This window comes from Hemiscyllium ocellatum, chromosome 1 (genome assembly GCF_020745735.1).
Source record: "Hemiscyllium ocellatum isolate sHemOce1 chromosome 1, sHemOce1.pat.X.cur, whole genome shotgun sequence".
In the NCBI taxonomy this organism is placed as follows: Eukaryota; Metazoa; Chordata; class Chondrichthyes; order Orectolobiformes; family Hemiscylliidae; genus Hemiscyllium; species Hemiscyllium ocellatum.
Window position 1 is genome coordinate 136,839,654 of NC_083401.1, and position 19,257 is coordinate 136,858,910.

The following is a 19,257-nucleotide window of genomic DNA, read 5'->3' on the forward strand; positions in this document are numbered from 1 at the left end:
ATGATTGAGTGGCGGAGTGGACTCGATGGGCCGAATGGCCTTACTTCCACTCCTATGTCTTATAGTCTTATGGTCTTATGGTCTTAAGTCCTAAACTAGAGGGCACAGGTTAAAGGTGAGAGGGGAAAGATTTAAAAAGGGCCTGAGTGGCAGAGGGTGATGCATGTATGGATTGAGCTGCCAGAGGAAGTGATGGAGGTGAATACAATTACAACATTTGAAAGGCATCTGAATAGGTGTATGACTAGGAAGCATTTGGAGGGATATGGGCCAAATGCTGGCAATGGAATTAGGTCTAACTGGAATGTCTGGTTGGTACAGACAAGTTGGACCAAAGCGTCTGTTTCATTCTGTATGACTTTATGACTCTATAAATAATCATCTCGTGCCCTCTTTAATCTGTCAATTGATTCTGCCTCCACCAATCTTCGAGGCTGTGCATTCTGGACCCTAACTATATGATACACGAGAAACATTTTTCTCACTGCACATTTGTTCCTTTCACAAAGCACTTTAAAACAGCATCTCATTCTCAACTCTGTTGCACGGTCTTGATCCCTTGTGATTTTAAAAGTTTCTATCAGTCAATATCAGCAGCTGGCCCAACCTGCTAGCATTGATAAGAGCTGGCCAGTATAACTTAAAATTATCCGACAGCGCTTAACACGGTGGTGCATTGTGGCTGAAGCAGGTTTTCTGAGCCTTGTGGAAATTGAATCTGTGCAAAGAAAGGCAAAAGAAATGTTGCACAAAGAAGAAGGAGAATACCTAGATGTTTTTGTTGCTCCTCTGAAAATCTTGACGGAGGTGATGGCTAAAAGGAGAGACAGCCTGTCATCTGCACCTCTTACTGTCCCCCGTTCCCAGACCACTTTCTTACCCTTGTGACCCTTCGTCATGAATACACCCAAGGAATAGAACCTGACCAGGCAGCAGAGGAAGACCAAAGGGATAGTGAAGATAAAGACAACAGGAAGACAATTACTTTTAAAAAGTGGATATCTGATCCTCAACTTTCATAATTGAGCCATTTCAGCTTAAAAATGTAACCAATCAATTGTCTCAATTATCGTATCGTCCTTCATTGATAGTCAGCATTTGAAATCACTATACGACATGAAGACACCAAATACTCCAATTATCAGTTAGTTCAAAAAATCATAAATTATAAGGAAATGCCTACTCTAGGAAGTGTTTTTTTTTCTTCTTTCATCATGGCCAGACCAGCAACATTGCCCATCCTTATTTTCTCTACGGAAGGTGGGGGTGAGCTGCCAACTTGAGCTGCTGTAGTCCATTTGGTGAAACCACAATTTTATTAGGAAAGAACTTTCAGGATCTTGACCACAAAACAGTAAAGGAACAGAATAAGTTAGGATATTTTGGATTGGAGGGAACCTGCAAATTATAGAGTTCCCACGTATCTGCTGCCTTTGTCCATCAAGATGGTAGTGGTCACATGTTTGGAAGGTGTTACAGTGCATCTTGCAGTTGGTACACCCTGCTGCCACTGTGTTTCAGTGGAAGAAGAAGTGAATGTTTAAAATGATAAATGGACTACCAGTGAAGCTGGCTGTTTTGTCCTGGGTGGTGTTGATCTTCTTGAATGTTGTTGGAGCTGCATTCATCCATACCCACAATGGAGCTTGCCGTCCTCCCTCACAATGACAACATTCATCATTCCTCACTGTCATGACACTCGTGTTCTTGCTGCTATTCATTAGATAGTTAGTCTGTGCTAACCTGGTGCAGTCAAAATTAGGCCTTCTGTGTCCACAGTTGCTCAAAGCAGACTCGTCCAGTGAAAATCAGAAGACGTCCACTAGCCATGCTGAGGTATTCCTGTATTAGATCACTAGAACAGCCAAAGATCCCCCCCCTCAATAGATAAACACTCAAGAGGAATGCACAACCACAATTAGTTGACATTTGAGGCAATATGGCATGGTTATATTTATAAACGTGGTCTGGAATGTTTATTTTCTGGTGATTTCTAATTTTGCACTGTGACCAAGTGTTCAAAGTGATGGTCAGTATCTAAGGGAAGGTAAATATTGGTGAATGGTGAATTTGAGTTCTGGTTACTAGTGTCACACTTGGACTGTATCTGGGATGGATGCTTATAGGTGGATGCTGAATGACATGGACTATGGTGAGATATGTGGCAGAGGGCTATTTCAATGTCGGCATTTGCCAGGTATCAAGTGAACTTCCTTGCTCAGCAGTGGCAGGTTACCTATAAGTGGGGAGGAAATTATTGTTTGCTAACAACTTTACTAATGGCAGACCTTGCATCATTAATATGCAGCTTCCTATCTTACTAAATGTGTTAAACAAACTAGAAGTTGAGAATTCTTAACATGGAAGTTAAAGGGGGAACCTGGCAACATCAGCTCACTCCTTGTTCCAAAGGGTCTCCATGTTGGATACCAAGCTGTAACCACTAGGCACATGCACCTTACATCATTAGACATTGGCATCTGGCAAGTGCCAGTCTCTGGAAAACTCTCTGATCCAATTACAGGACACTTCTGCATTTCAAGGCTGCACTTCACGCTGCACAGACACAGATCATTGTGATGCTGCAAAAAGGACACACTCCACTCAGGGATACACACCCAGCTCACGGACTGGACCAGCCTGTATCTCCAGCTTGTCACTTGCTGTCATAGCGCTCACTCATTCTGAGCCTCCCTGAGTGCACACAGAATCCCCACCCGGCCTGGTCTGGCTTTTTACACTTGGTCCCTTCACCCAGAGATGTCAGGCTCACTGCACTGCTGTATTTCCGAGCTGTTTAGTGCAGACATAAAGTCAGGAAGCTTTCAACAATCTTCAACCAAGTCAAGGGGGTGATAACACTTCAGTCAGGACGATCTTGCATGGTAAGTTAAGGACAGTCTCTGTTAGCAGTCCAGGGGCTCAGACACAGTCAGGGAGCCACGCGGGACTGTCAGAGTCAGGATGCTCTCCATTTAAAGGATGAGGAGTCAATGCTTAGGCAACTCTCCTGATTCTTTGTAGTCTGTTGTGGGCTGTCTTTCTCTTGAGAGAGAGGCAGGTATCAAGGGAGATGAAAATGGGAAGCGGAGCTGGTATAGTCCTCTTGCAGATGGGGGGGGATTCCCAGATGAGTACGCAGGCAGTGTAGAGGGCAGGCAGGCTTAGTGGTGTTGGGAGTTGGAGTAGGTGACAGTAAGTGGGGAACATATTGCAGGCAAAAGTGAGGGTGGTATCGACGGTGTGCCTCGATAGGAGGTGAGTATAATAACAGGGATGGAGTGGCACTTACGCTTGCAGAGTGGAGAATGTCATTTACCTCCTTCCCAATTTACTGTGCACTCCTCCAAATAGCTGCGTCTGCATGGTCTTGGAAGATTCCTCAGACCAAGTGGGCACGTTCTGGTGTCATAACCTTCCTGTCCAGCAGGATCTTCAGGTTAGCGCTCCCTCTAATTTTCTTTCCGGCTGCAGGATCGTCTGAGGTCTGTGAGCAGCAAAGACTTCCAGAACCTGTGGTCGATGCAGCATGCATGGAACCGTGGAGTGAGGACATTGCTCCAGGTCTCTGCCCGAGAAATGGATGCCAGTTTCTTCCTGACTGCAATGGCCTGGGCAAACGTGAGGCAGCTTGTAGGGCAGCCCCCGACTGACAATGTGGGTCAATGAACACAGTGGGCTTTTAAAAATGGCCCCAGTACTAAGGATATTGGTTGCTTCCAAGATATTCTGGCAATGTGTCTAGATAGGCTCAGAGTGAGTGAGGGCTATTACATTAAGAGAACAGGTCAGAGAGAACAGTCCAGTCCATGAGTTGGTACATGCCACTGAGAGCAAAGTGACCTTAACTGTAGCATTGCAATCATTGCTAGTGCACACAAAAACATCACACTTCAATGACAGTGAGTCATTAAACCATTATTAAGGACCTTTTTGCAAGATTTTCTTGAATGAATGAAGAAAGATCATTTACCAAAGAAGTCTGAACAAAATAAAAGTACAACCTCCAACACATACTGAAATACAGGTATAAAATTTATGAAAGGGAGAAAGTCTAATACAACAGGAAAATAGAGGTTACACAGTTTGAAAGGTTCTTGGAGGCCTTACGTTATAGCTGAAGCTGATATCCCGGCTGTTCAGTTAATATTTTTTATCCTCAGTGAAACTTGTACAATCTTTTGAGTTTTCACTGAATGAATGTTTCTCCATTTTTTCTATCACCAATTGCTCGCTTTTGAAATATTAAAAAGGAAACATGAAAAGACAGTTTCCTAGTCCTTGTAGTTATTTCTTTCTCTCTGGCTGCTGCTATGCCAAGCAGCTATTGAAATATGGTTCATTTATGTCGTCTTGACTCTGACTTGATTGTTTTTCCAACTGAATATTTGCAGGAAAATTTTCATTTCTAATGTGTGTGCCATATCAAACAAATGTACATTTCTTTCTTGATACATCACTCAATTGAATGTGTTTAGTAAAATGGTCATTTTAGTGCAGACAATTTTGTTTATTTCAATTTACTTTCCTGAACTTGCCTCAGTTTGTGGTTGCTGCTGTTATTTCAGGCCACATTTCTTCCTATCAAAATGTCAATGGCCCATGAAGGCTTCAGATCTTAAAATCAGGTGGCAGAAGGTGAAAATTGAATACACATTTTTTAACCACGATCACGACAACCCAGAGAACAGGTCAAAGTCATTTCTATAATGCTTATATATTGGTCCAAATCTTCCAGTCTATGGATCATCAGAGATGAGTAAGTGACGTTATGGCATTTCTCCAAGTGACCAGTCCTGGTACCTTGTTGTATTTGCCATCTCTACCAGGATGTGTTTGTTTGAGGTAGCTTGCCACCATATATCTTGATTTGTATTTTCTTTGCCTTGGACATATCTAGTCATTAATGGTAGAGGATATATTACCATTGAATATCTGCAGAAGAAGCATCGTTCTTAGATAACCAGAAGGTTTATTGCATTAAGCCAATAAGTACTATTACATATAGGCAGCCATAATTCCTGGGTCCTGAGGGTGTTTGCACAGATATATCTGCTCCCTTTGAGATTTGGAGCGGAACACCTCGTCTCCACCCAAGGACTGTGTGCATCATCAGGAGAATTGGCGGCATTAATATCACATGAACATTAATCCCTCCAAAAGCACTACCTTATACAACAGGATGAGCATTGGGAGAATGCACTTCAAGACGCTGCAGAGGGTCTGATGCACAGATATCTATGGACACTCCCCAGCAAGGCTGCTCAGGATCCTGCATGAATATCTCTGACCCTGAGCTCGGGGACTGCATACTTTCACTGTGAACATATCACACTTTCATACCTGGGATAATTCAGTGGTTAGCTAGGATAACTAAGCTGTGTACTGTAACTAACCTCTCACTCCACCAACTCAACCATCTGAATATCGTCCTAACCACAGCGCTGAGCATCTTTCTTGCATCTAACCCAGTCCAATGACCCCTTTGATCATTTGATTAGCATCCTTACTACCTAACTACGCCCACTGACTAACCCACCAACTGGATCCGACTATCCCCACTTGACTGCAGACCAAACTACAACCTCAACAATTCACCCACACCCTGCTATCCTAACAAGCTGACTAAATACCAAACCAACTACCCACTCCCACCACCTCTCTAGCCATCTGAGCACTCAACTACTCTCACCACCTAATTAAACCTGAACTGACCAACCCTCTGTCCTCTCACTGAGCACCATGACCATCCAACTATCCAATGACTACCAAAACTACTGCCAGACCATTGAACTACTCCCAGACAATCAAACTACATCCAGATTATCGAACTACACCCAGACCAGCAAATTGCCACCCCTCAACTGGACTCTATTGCTTTGCCAACTCAAACCAAATTGGTCACCCTCTTTGATCACCTGAAAAGCCCTTGATCACCTAACTACTCCTGCCTCCACTCCTCAACAGAACCAACCACCCCTCCACCCAGAAATAGCTGCAATTACTTGGCCACCATCTGACCAGACCCAACTGCATCCAACAACACTTGACTACACTCTTCTACTGGCCAACCAAATAACATCCTGACCATTGACTGTCCCATGACCACCTGACAACCCCAACCAGGCCTACCCAGCTACAGCCAATCCAGACTCTCGACTGCATGTCTAAACTTCCCCACTCAACCACCTACTTATTCATTCAATCTCGTATTCACTCATTCACCTAGCCACCCATTCTGGAATCCACATCTCTTCAGTAACAGGCTTAAGACCATTTAAAATGTGACCCAACTAAGGCAATGTAAAAGTAGGGACCTGCCCTCTCCCTCAATCCAATCACTGGATTTTCCCTGGAGAGGTTTTGCTGCCCATAGTTGGCTCTAGCAGGATCAGAAGCTACAGACAAAAATGAGTGGGAGCATCAGCTCAGAGAAATCACAGCAGCAAAGTGGCCAAAATTACTGCCAACCAGATCATCCATGCCAAAGATTCACTGATCCAGTGAGGCTCATCAATAAAAGCAGGAAACTCAGCAGGTCTGGCATCATCTGTAGAGAGAGAGAAAGAGAGCGAAAGCAATGTTTTGAGTCTAATGATTCTTCTTTGCAACACTGTCAGACTCAGTGCTGGGATCATTGAGCATTAAATCTCCATGGCCTAGAGAGTACCATCATTGAGAAGGACCCACACTGAAGAAGTTCATGTAACAGCCTTCTTCCTGTGAATCAACAAATTTTCCTCATCCATTTAAGCCGAGGTAGTTAATATTTGTGTGAAATAGCTGACAGAAAGATGTCATATAAATGTTTGTCCACCAATAGTAATTCTTACATTTATAAAAGAATGTTGTCTCTGGAGATTTCATTTGGAGATTCCATTATCAAATCTGAATTTAGTTATTTTATCCAATTTATTACAGTTCCAGATATCCCAAACTGCCAAGCCCCAGGGTGAGGAAGGTTGAACTGACTCCCTCTCTTTACTCATACACCCTCCCAGAAAGGCCACAACAAGGTTACTTTTAAAAGGATCCCTTCCCTGTGGATGCCTTTCTCCCAAATCAAATGAATATAATGTTTGAAAAGAGAAAGTTTAATTAGGCTTTCTTGAATTAATGAGAGTGAGTTTATTCATTACTAATGAGAGATAAGTAGTAATGCAAACAACATCTGGCCTGATGATATCACCCATTCTTGTCTGTAATATCTGATCCTGCAAGAGCTGAGTCCAAAAAAAGTAAAAGATAGACAAAAATATACAGATCAGTCCTTGAGTTATGCAAAGGGTATATGAAGTATTGCAACCATTACATTGGGTTGAAAGCAATTACATTAAAGTTGGTAGGGGAGCAGTTTTTTTCAAGATGCTTATAGGTCAGTTGGAAAACCTTTGTCCTGTCTCCTTTTGACTGCAGCTTTCCTTGACTTCCAGCAAAGACAGAGAGATACATCCTTTCTTTTGAGCTGCAGAGATGATACAGCTGAAGGATTTCCCAGTTATGTCTCTCAAAGCAACCCCATAACCACTAGTATCCACAGACAAGGTTGAAATGGCTTGTAACCCCTTTCTTACACATTCTTGAAAGAGCGAAGCACAAACTTGTCTCTCACCCAAATTGTTTATTTTCTCCCATGTTCACAGTTTGAGATAAATCACAGATTACAGCCCACTTTGCATTGCATGTCTCCCTTTGAATCCTTCCCTTTGAGGTGTATTTGACTCCCATCAGGAGTGACATTCTATGGTCTCCCTTGAGGCTGAGGAGAATCCACACAAGCCTTCCAGACACTGAATTATATTGCTTAGAATTCACATTCTCAGTCAATTCTTTTGTCTGAATATCCTTTTTTTAAAAAACATTCTAATTTAAAATTGAACATGTGATCAGGCTTATGATTCACCTTGATGACAAATCTGATGGATTGATTCGATGGGAGATATTCACGAACAGTTATTTCACAAAATAAATGTATCAGCTTGGAAACCACTGCTGAGCCTATACCACACTTGAATACATTTTTTAATCTGTCCGTTTTGAAACTCCTCTGCCAAAATATCGAAAAGCAGAGAAATATCAAACAGTTGCTGTAAACCTGGAATAAAGCTTAAAAACACCAGAAAAACACAACAGAGTTGGTAGCACTTGAGACTTTTATAAGGACTGGTAAAAATCAATAACAATCACTTTTTAAAAAATAAATAACAAGTATTTAAATTATATTTCATGCTACAGTTGAGAACAATTTACAAGAATATGTATTTACTGTGTTCCTTGGTTAACGTTTCAAACACTGAAATGCTATCACAATGTAGTCAGTGATGTACCATTGCATCTCTTCTGCCACTCTTTTCAGGAAATTTTGTGTTAGCTTAAAAGCAAACGCAATGATTATTTTATTTAACAAACATTTACGATTAATACAAAGGTGTGCCTTTGGTAACTCCATGATTACTGTAAATTACAGCTCTACGATATTGTTATCATTGCTGTTGATGTAAGTTTTCCACTGGTGCAGTCCGCTCTGTTCACTGAGGCTTTCCTTCAGGGCTTCCTCTTGCAGCGTGGGAGTGCACTGACTCTTTTTTCCGTTACAGCTAAGTAGACAAGGGAATCCTCAAACTTGCGACACCACTTAGGGACTCAACCTTTCTCTATCCATTTTAATGAGAAAACCGTAGGAGGGTCACAAAGTTGAAACATTTTGATAACGATGAGAAAGTGACTATTTTTTCTTGAAGGGGTTTCCCTTTGAAACGGGTGGATTAGTTTTTTTTTCATATATATACTCGAACAGTTGCATTTTGTCGCTGAGTGTCCGCTTTCCATTTCAGTCACAATACTATTTGTGGTGATGCTGCGATTACAACACTGAATATAAAACTAAAGAACCCGAAGAATTGTCTATAAAACATACTGTGGTAAGTAATATTAATTTTTATACATTTGTATATTAATATAGGAAAACTGCTTAAGATATTTGTCATGAGAGCGTGAGACTACAGTCCCGAACATGTGGATTAAGAATATATTCTTCCAGCAAGCATAGAGCTCACCTGTTAATCATTTTAAAAACCCTGATTCAATGATAAAGCTTTTCTTTAAAGTGACAGCTGTGATGCATGTTCTGAATATAATGGTATAGTATAATTTCTTTTTATTGTTTAAGACTGTATTTCATATAACACAGTGTAGAGGGAATCTGGTGTTGTGATTGATATGTGATATACTTTCCAGTGTACACCATACTGAATTGAATTGAATTAGAATTAGCTTTATTGTCATAGAGTCATAGAGATGTACAGTGTAGAAACAGACCCTTTGGTCCAACTCATCCATGCCGACTAGATATATAGCCTAATCTAGTCCCATTTGCCAGCATTTGGCCCATATCCCTCTAAATCCTTCCTATTCATATACCCATCCAGATGCCTTTTAAATGTTGTAATTGTACCAGCCTCCACCACTTCCTCTGGCAGCTCATTTCATACATGCACTGCCCTCTGTGTGAAAATGTTGCCCCTTGGGTCCCTTTTAAATTTTTCCCCTCTCCCACATGTATTCACATTAGTACAGTGAAAAGTTTACAAGTTGCCACTTAAGGTGCCACCTTAGGTACCAAGGTAATTAGATACAGGTTCTTGAGTATAATTTCCCAGGAACAAAAGTAAAAAAAAACCAGATGTTCCAAAGTACAAAATCATAACCATAAATTGGAAAAATAAAGACACAGGAATTCTTAGTGACACTCTCATAATGTCATAGAACATTCAGGTAAGGAGCTTTAATGTTTATCTCACTGATGTTTGAATGGCTGAACCCATGTTCAGATCATCTAACCAGAGAATTTTAAAAAATCATAATTTCATCAAGATGAGCAAATCTCTATCAGCGAATTTGTGGCGATAGCATCACATGTCTTAATGCTGCTCAGATTTCAAAGTAATAATTGAGATTGGGCCCACATCTCCCAGGTCCACATGTAGATTATGTTTACGGTCTGTAATGGGATCTGATCTTTTCCTAGTTACCCTTTTGTGCTTCATATGTTTAAAAAAAAACAGCTTAGACTTGCCCATATTCTATCCACTAACCTTTCTCATGACACTCTTCTCTTAGATTTCTTAATTTACTGTCATGAGTTATCTTCTGAGCCATTAGAAATGCTCAATTAAATTCCTTTAAAAATAGACATAGAACAATACAGGAGGTAAAAACAATGACTGCAGATGCTGGAAACCAGATTCTGGATTAGTGGTGCTGGAAAAGCACAGCAGTTCAGGCGGCATCCAAGGAGCAGCGAAATCGATGTTTCGGGCAAAGGCCCTTCATCAGGAACAATACAGCGCAATACAGGCCATTCGGCCTTTGATGTTGCACCAACCTGTGAAACTGATCTGAAGCCCGTCTAACCTACACTATTACATTATCATCCATATATTTATCCAATGACCATTTAAATGCCCTTAAAGTTGGTGAGTCTACTACTGTTGCAGGCAGGGCATTCCACGCCCTTACTACTTTGGAGAATGGTGATTTTTTTTACATGCATCAATCAAAATAATTTGTATATGTGTAAAATCGCCGTATATATTTCAAAGATTGATGCTCCATGAGGAAGGACAAGAGGCTGAATAATCTGGGAGATCTTCATTGCTCAGACCATTGAGTGTAGGAGTTGGGGGCGTGTGTTGAGATTAAAAATGTGTTGCTGGAAAAGCACAGCAGATCAGGCAGCATCCGCATGTTGAGATTATATAGGATGTTGATGAGGCTACTTTTGGATATTGCATACAGTTCTGGCCGCCCTGCTATAGGAAGGATATTATTAAATTGGAGAGGGTTCAGAAAAGATTTACCAGGATGTGCCGGAACTGAAGGATTTGTGTTATAAGGAGAGGCTGGAAAGAATGAGGCTTTTTTTCATGAGAGCGTAGGAGCTTGAGGGATGCCTTTAGAGATTTATAAAATCATGAGGGACATAGGTAAGGTGAATAGCAAAGGTCTTTTCCTTAGGGTGGGTAAGTTCAAAATTAGGGGCATTTTTTGAAGTGAAAGAAGAAGATTTAAAGGGACTTGAGAAACAGCTTTTTTTTGCACACAGGGTGGAATGAACTGCCAGAGGGAATGGTGGATGCAGGTACAGTTACAACATTTAAAAGACATTTGGACGGGTACACGTCTGGTAAATGTTTAAAGGGATATGGGCCAAATGCAGGCAAATGGGATTAGGTTAGTTTGGGAAATTTGGTTGGCACGGGTGAGTTGGACCAAAGGACTTGTGTCCGTGGTATATGACTCTATAACTTTATGTGCGAAATTCGTTGTCACTTGATGTTGATCCTTGATTTCTAACAATTTACCAACATTATTAAAAAGTAAACAATAACTACCGGCAGATTTTGTACATTCAATTTTTATAGGAATAGAATCTAAGAATACAAATGACAAATGATTAAAGGTAGCAAAGCAGGTTAACAAAGTTAAAACCAAAACATTGCAGTTTATTCCTAGAGGAATAGAATACAAAAGCCGTGATGGCCTGACTGGTTGTTTGGTTTCTTGATATCATTGAATAACTCTTGCTTCAATTAATTGGAGTTGAGCAATTCAGCCACAAAATGATATTGAGAACAAGTTATATGAGAGGGGTTTTTCAAGGTTTCAATGAAAACTGAAAGGATTTTGCCACAAAACCCAAAGAATGCTGTCTTTATGGTTTATTACCCTCCAGTGATTCGTGAATGAATTTATTTTATTCACTTGTGGTACGTGGGTATCACCAACTGGGCCAGCACTTATTGTTCATCCTTGAGAAGGTGGTGGGGAACAGCTTTCTTGAAACACTGCAATCCATGGACAGTAGGTAGACCCACAATACCATTAGGGAGAGAATTCCAGAATTTTGGCCAAGCAGCATTGCAATGCTGTAGCCAATTTCACAAGGTTGGTAATTTCACAACATCTGCAGAAGTACTAGTTGTACTTAGTTGCAGCAACATGTGCTGGTAAAACAGTTAATGTACTTTAAGGCAACGATTTGTACATAAATCACTTTGACGTGTTTCCCAATTAATTTCTGTAGCATGGTACAATTGCAAAAATTTCTTCCACACTGTAAGGTATGTAAATTATTGGTGGATAAAGATACAGAACAGGGACATTCATTTAAAACATTTACCATGATATCTAAAACAAGAGTAAATCAATGTAGACTTCAAAAGAGGCCTACAAGGAATGGCTTTTCAAAAATATACCCTCATTGCCATCAAACAATTCCAAATATCAGTAACATTATGTATAAATCAGACATAGCACGTGTTTATTGGGAAGTGCAGACCTGACATCAGCAAACTGTTAGCATTCTGCCATTTTTATATGAATCTGTCTTGGTCTTAAGTAGCGATTAACATAATCTTGATCAATACCATTCCGATTTTAACTGCTCTTTGATCTTTCCTGTGTTAATATATTAATGACCTCTAAAAGTTCACACATCGTATTATTCACAACATGACCCATGGCAACAGAAAATATATGCTTTAGTGAATTAGCGATGATATGGTAAAGTGTGAAAACAGTTTTGAAGCAGATTCCTATTACTCTATGACATCCTAAAACATTTGAATAAAGCATCAAACTGCTATTGAACAATACAGTGGTTTACTGTTTGTACTAGACATAAGGGTAAATGTTCTGAACTAACATAGAGATTCAGTCATCAGTAATTCATTTATCCACATTCTTGACGTAGAATTTACTGGACCAGAACAATTCATTTGGTTAATAGGTCTATGCAGGTGCTTACATCCCACAAAGGATTCCTGTCATCTTTACCCATCATTCCATTTATATATCTTTCTATTCCTTTTTCCTGGAGAAAGTGAGGACTGCAGATGCTGAGATCAGAGCTGAAAATGTGTTGCTGGAACAGCGCAGCAGGTCAGGTAGCATCCAAGGAGCAGGAAAATTCCCAAATTCATTCCTGAATTCATTCATTCCTGAAGAAGGGCTCATGCCAGAAATGTCGATTCTCCTGCTCCTTGGATGCTGCCTGACCTGCTGCGCTTTTCCAGCCACACATTTTCAGCTCTATTCCTTTTTCCTCTCATGTTCTAGACTAGCTTCCCTTTTAAAATATCTATGTTATTTGCAGCAATTGCCCCAAGTGATAGTGAGTTCAATCTTCTTATCACTCTCTGAGTAAAGATGTTTCTCAAAAATTCCTTGTTGAATGTATTAGTGACTATGTTGTATCTATGATCCTTAATGGAAACATCCTCTCTACATCTACACTATCAAACTCGACCACAATTTTAAAAACCACTATCAGATCAACTATATATTTTCTTTCTTTTGGAGACAAAAATCAATCTATTCAGCCTATCCTTACAATTGTGTCATCAAAGTTTCTGTGACAGAAATGTAAATTTTTTTTGCATTTCTCCAATGTGTGTGTTTTAGTGAAATGTTTGTCAGCATATAGTATTCTATTCTAAATGTAGTCTAACTGGGATTTGAAGTTTGTTTGCAGTGTGATGGGCTCATTTTCATTCCAACCTTTGTAGCTGTGGGAGATGTCCAGCAAAGGACAGACAAACATGCAAAGTTTATATTTGCTATGGATTTTTTAATTAGCATTTACAGTTTATTCCTCTTTTCCTGAAAAATACTAAAGGGCAAGTTTTGGTTTCTGCTATTATGTTCATCCTTTTGTTCTGCACCAATGAGTAGAGTAGACAGCATACCAAGGCACGTTAAGCATACAAACTATTTATTTTTGGGAGCCCACTGTTCAACCAATTAGTAAAGGAAGTATATTAAGTACATCCAATTTTTAAAAGCACATGGTAAATCGCATAAGATAACGCAACAAGGGGAGCTGACTTCTCATAAACGTTATATCATGCTAAGGCAGTTACTGTGAACAAGAGGTATTTTTCATAAATAACTATTATGTTATCAACAAGGGTTTGAGCTATAGGGAGGGACTGAATAGGCTGGGGATATTTTCCCTGGAGTGTTGCAAGTTGAGGGATGACCTTATAAAGGTTTATAAAGTCATGAGCGGCATGGATAGAGTGAATAAACAAGGTCTTTTCCCCAGAATGGGGGAGTCCCAAATTAGAGGACATAGGTTTAGGGTGAGAGGGGAAAGATTTTAAAAAGACCTAAGGGACAACACTTGCACGAAGACAGTGGTGTGTGTATGGAATGTGCTGCAAATGGAACTGGTGGAGGCTGGTACAATTACAATATTTAAAAGGCTTCTGGATGGGTTTATGAATAGGAAAGGTTTAGAGAGATATGGCAAAGGGACTGGATTAATTTAGGATATCTGGTTGGCATCGATGAGTTGGTCCAAAGGGACTGTATCCATTTTGTACAGCTCTATGACTCGAAATCATTTTGACACAAAGGTCGAGATATTACCGTTGGCAATATTTGTTGTTGAGTACTTCATACATTTGTATAACATTTCTTGGCTATTTTAACAAAAGTGTTTACCTATTAAGATAAATGAGTGAGGCCAACTTTAAATAGTAGACAGAGGAATAAAATATTAAATCAATAAACATCTATCTACTAATATTGGCAACAGTAAATTGTATGCTCTAAATGTATTTACATTTTAACAAACGGAAAGTATAGTATTTCATTCATGGCTAATTTAAAGTTGTATATGTGCCAGAACATAATACCTTTGTTTATATTTTAACAAAAAAAACTACTCTAAGATTTTAGGAAATGCATCCTAACAATATTACCATTTTTCAGAATAAGACTACAGAGCTATTGCTTCAATTAAAAAAAACCTGCACATTATGTAGAATATGTTCACTTAAAAAAATTGCCACTGGCTAAATCATATTTCCAAAGCCAATTAATTAAGCTTTTTTTTTCCTCCAGCCACGGTGTTAAGAGCCCTAATTTTAAATATTAAATTTCACAAATGAGCAGCTGGAGCTTTTAATGTTAGCCAGAGCATCAGATATAGAATGAGTGTCCCACATTCTAGATACTTGTAATCTATAAGAAAATAGTACAATTGGAATTATATCATATTGGATTGGTTCCATTTCCACTCTCTGAATATGAAGTTTATTCACTATTGCACACTCAACTGACAAACGTAAGTCTTTCAGGTGTGAAACTTACTGAAGTATTCTTGTTACTATTTTTACAGTCACATGAAGAAATACTTCACTCCATCAATATGTCTGTTTATTTCTGTTGATTGTGATATCAGTAACTATGTACAGCTTCCATAAATATTGTCACTGCCAGGCATTTAGCATTAGTAACCAACCCGATCATTCACTGATGAGCAGGATAGTTGAATTGGCCATGCTAAATTACCCATAGTGTTCAGGGATGTGTAGGTTAGGTATATTAGTCGGGGAAATGTAAGTTATTGGGCAGGGAAATGGGTCTGGGTGGGTTACTGTTCAGAGGGTCGGTGTGTACTTGTTGGGCCCAATGGCCTGTTTCCACACTGTAGGGATTCTATGAAAGTTCTCCTTCACAAAACTCAACACTTTCTGCAGCCTGTTTGGTATTTCCTGCTTTCAAGGAGAAATGGTTGGAGCATTCACAGCACATACTAGTCTTATTCTTTCAGCAATTGAGAGGCCCAAGTCATCTGGTGTGGTGAAACTCTGCTGTCATGTCCAAGGATTAAAAGTTGATCTGGTTGTAACACAGATGTGATCAAGCTAAATTCAGATGCCTTATATTTTAAATAAGTGTTACTCCTGGATGGGTCAGTTTTAAGGCACAGTCAGAGATGTAGCATAATTTTGGTTGCAGAGAGATTTCGTAAAGCTATTTCCTAAGACTTTAAAAGTAAATCCATATTTAATAACTTCTATAAGGCCCTCCCTAATTAGTTATAAGATCACTTTTGTGACTTTGACCCAAGTTGGATAGGTAAACAATTAAACTCTCAATTCTGATGAGTGACCAATATGTTTCTTCAGATATGAGCATTGCAATGTTAATTTATCACATAATTGTATGTGGCTTACTATGGAGAGCTGTGATCCACAACTCACCGCATACAGATGGCACAGCTTGCAGAGCCAATGTACTTCCAATTTCTTGTGAAACGATCATTAGATGTGTCACCACACAACATTATAGGCGGCATGCTAAATATTCATTCTATCAGCTCTAAGCACAAATTGAACAAGGTTTTATATATTGAACCACATGAGACGAAAGTATCATTTGACAAAGCACCCTGAACAGAGGACACAGCAGCAGTTTCATAAAGATTGTCTGAGTAATAATTTCCATTTATTCCTTTCAGATATTTCTAAAATGAAATATTTGAAAGAAATGCATATACATTGACGTTTGGTATTCCCCTCCACCTACTCTGATTGCTCTTGGCCACATTTATGTCATAATAAATGATATATTCAAAATTAGAAAAATGGTGAGAGTCAGTTTAAAGATGCATTTTAAGAATATGTTTAACAAGTCCAGTCAGAAAAGCATGTCATCAGTCTGCACAACTCTCCGAGCAAAATGAGTCAAATGGTCATTCATAAATTGAAAACAGACCGTGTTGTATTGTTTTCATAAGATATGGCTCATCAAATCAGCATGCAATTTTTATTCACATGGCAAATAAACAAAATGTAGAAAGTAAGATTTCTTTTGGAAATTAATAACAGATTTCTCAAATCCGGTCATAAAGAGATAAACTATACAGAGTGCAATGAACAGTTAAGCAATGTTCCTTTTGTGAGAATAAACTGGCAATTCTTTTTTTTATTCATCCGTGGGATGAGGGCATTACTGACTGGCGCAGCATTTATTGCCTATATCTAATTGCTCAGTTGACTGTTAAGAGTTAAACACTTTGCTGTGGGATCTGGAATCACACGAAGGCCAGACCAGGTAGATGGCATTTTCCTTCCCCAAATAGACACAACTATCATAGTGCATCTCTTGAGACTCCAACAGTTCATTCCCTTCCACAATAATCAAAGAAGAATGAATATCTTAAATCATTCTGATATATTCTTTTCTATTCTTTAAGTAGCATTTCTAAGAGCAGAGGAAACTGGCAGCTGCAGTCCAACTGTTTTCCTGCTTTCCTGTTAAATCAAACAGGGTAGAATGCACAATTAAACTTACACATGTATTGCCTTTCATTCACCAGTGTGGTTTCTAGCCATATAAAAGCTTGTGGGACAGTCACTAATTTTTCCAAAAAGAAATATAAATATACAGTCATGGAAATATATCATATAGGGAAATACCACGCTAGTTTAGAAATCCCCTCAGAATTCTTTATAACAGCTTCCAATATGCATAACAGCTGTTTATAAAATTTAATTTTCCTTTATAATTAATAAATCATTTTTCTTGTTTATTAAAATTGCATATGAATAAATAGCATGGAAGCAACTTTTATTTTACTTAAAACTCAGTTAAAGTGTTTCACAAAATGATCTCTCATTATCGTCACAATTAACACAATTACTTTCTGCTGCCCCCTTGAAATTTTTAAGGCTGATCTTTTTGTTTTAGTAAAAATTAGTGAAAGCCTTTTCTTCTCTGTGGTTGATGGCCTAATAGTTAAATGATGAAAAGTCTCCATCTTTTATTTTGGAGAAGGTGATTTTGTCAACAAATTAAAAACTGTGGAAAAATGATCTCCCATTGTTCATCAAAGAAGATTTTTTTTGTGCTCCATAACAGTCACTATTCTCTTCCCAAAATAGAAGGACAGAAAGAACAGAGTATTCAAGGGAATGGAGTATAAAGGTAGGGTGATTTTGCTAAAAATATACAAGGAACTGGAACAGCTGTGAACAGTTTTGGAGCTCTTATTTAAGGAAAGATGAATTGGCATTGGAGGCAGTTCAGAGAATGTTCACCAGGCTGATACCATGTATGGAGGGATTGTCTCATGAGGAAAGGTTCTATAGATTTGGCCTGTACTTAGTAAAATATAGAAGAACGAGAGTTGATCTTATTGAAACATACAGGTTTCTTAGAGAACTTGACAAGACAGATACGGAAAAGTTATCTGCCCTTGTGCGAGGGTCTGGGGCCAGAGGGTGGAATCTCAGAATAAGGAAGTACCCATTTAAGGCAAAGATGAGGGGGTGTTTCTTCTCTCAGAGGGTTGCCAATTTATGTAATTCTTTACTGCAGTGGTCTGTTGAGGTTGGGTCATTAAGTGTATGACAGACTGAGAAAGAGATTTTTTTATCAGTAAGAGCATCAAGGGTTTGGGGGAGAAAGCTGGATAGGTAAAGTTGAAGATTGACACCAGCCATGATCTCACTGAATGGTGAAGCAGACTTGATGGGCTGAATGGCCTACTGCTGGTCCTACATCCTGTTGTCTTATGTGAAGTATTCACTGAATTGCAATTTCAAAGTGCCTGATTTTTCAGGTCCATATGAGACCAGTTGGATATTTATTCAACTTTTTTAAAAATAATAGGACCCCAATATTATCTTAAGATGGAAGAGTGTGGGAATCTGGAAACAGCTCCATGGGCAGATATAGGCAGAAAAAAGCAAAAAGGCCTTTTCCCAGCTCAGTTTAAAACTTTCCATTGTGGAGCTGAAAGCAACAGAAGTGCATTGCTGAATTGTAGGTGAAACATGTGGGTCTGCTGTATCTCAAATAACCAAAATGGCTGCCTTACCATCAAAGCCCCACCCTCCACTCATTCTGGGGCAGATGGTCAGTAGTGAGAGTGATCTGTTAAAAATCTCTCTAAAAGTAAAAATCTGGCTGTCTGTGGAAAGGGTGGATAATCAGATCACATCAGCTTGCCGACTGGTGAGATAAGTTGTCTCCCTGGGTGCAGTATTCCCTCTAAGCCCATGGTCTCCAGTACATAGATCATGATCATCTAGTCAATCGCTGAGTCTCTGACAGTTAATCTCACTACTCGTCCACATTGCCTTGTCATGGGCACATCAATTATCAGGCCTTCCTGAAAAGTGCAGGAAAAGTGCTTGCTCTTAAAAGGTTTTTGCCAGCTTCGTGCATCATGTTTCACTTTGATCCAGATAGATGATCATTACAGGGTAAGTAAGTTTTGTGGTGGCAGTACAACAGAGGACTAAGAAATATATCATTGAAATCCTTACTCGATGAACATGATGCTGCCTATGGTGAACCAGTTTTCATCCTGCCGTGAAGTGGGTTAAGTTGAAGGAAGTTCCTGCAATGGCTTTTAGATCTGATGCTTGAAACCGCCACTTTTCTTAAATCAAGGAA

General features: G+C 39.3%; 1 protein-coding gene across 1 annotated transcript in view; it reads left to right on the plus strand.

Annotated features, from left to right (window-relative positions):
• The first annotated feature begins 8,892 nt into the window (after positions 1-8,892).
• The window catches only part of LOC132820291 (TNFAIP3-interacting protein 1-like), a 63,084-nt gene continuing 52,719 nt past the window's right edge, over positions 8,893-19,257 (plus strand). The window contains exon 1 of the mRNA XM_060832318.1: positions 8,893-8,921. The gene's annotated coding sequence lies outside the window, so the exon portion shown is untranslated. The remainder of the gene's footprint in view (positions 8,922-19,257) is intronic.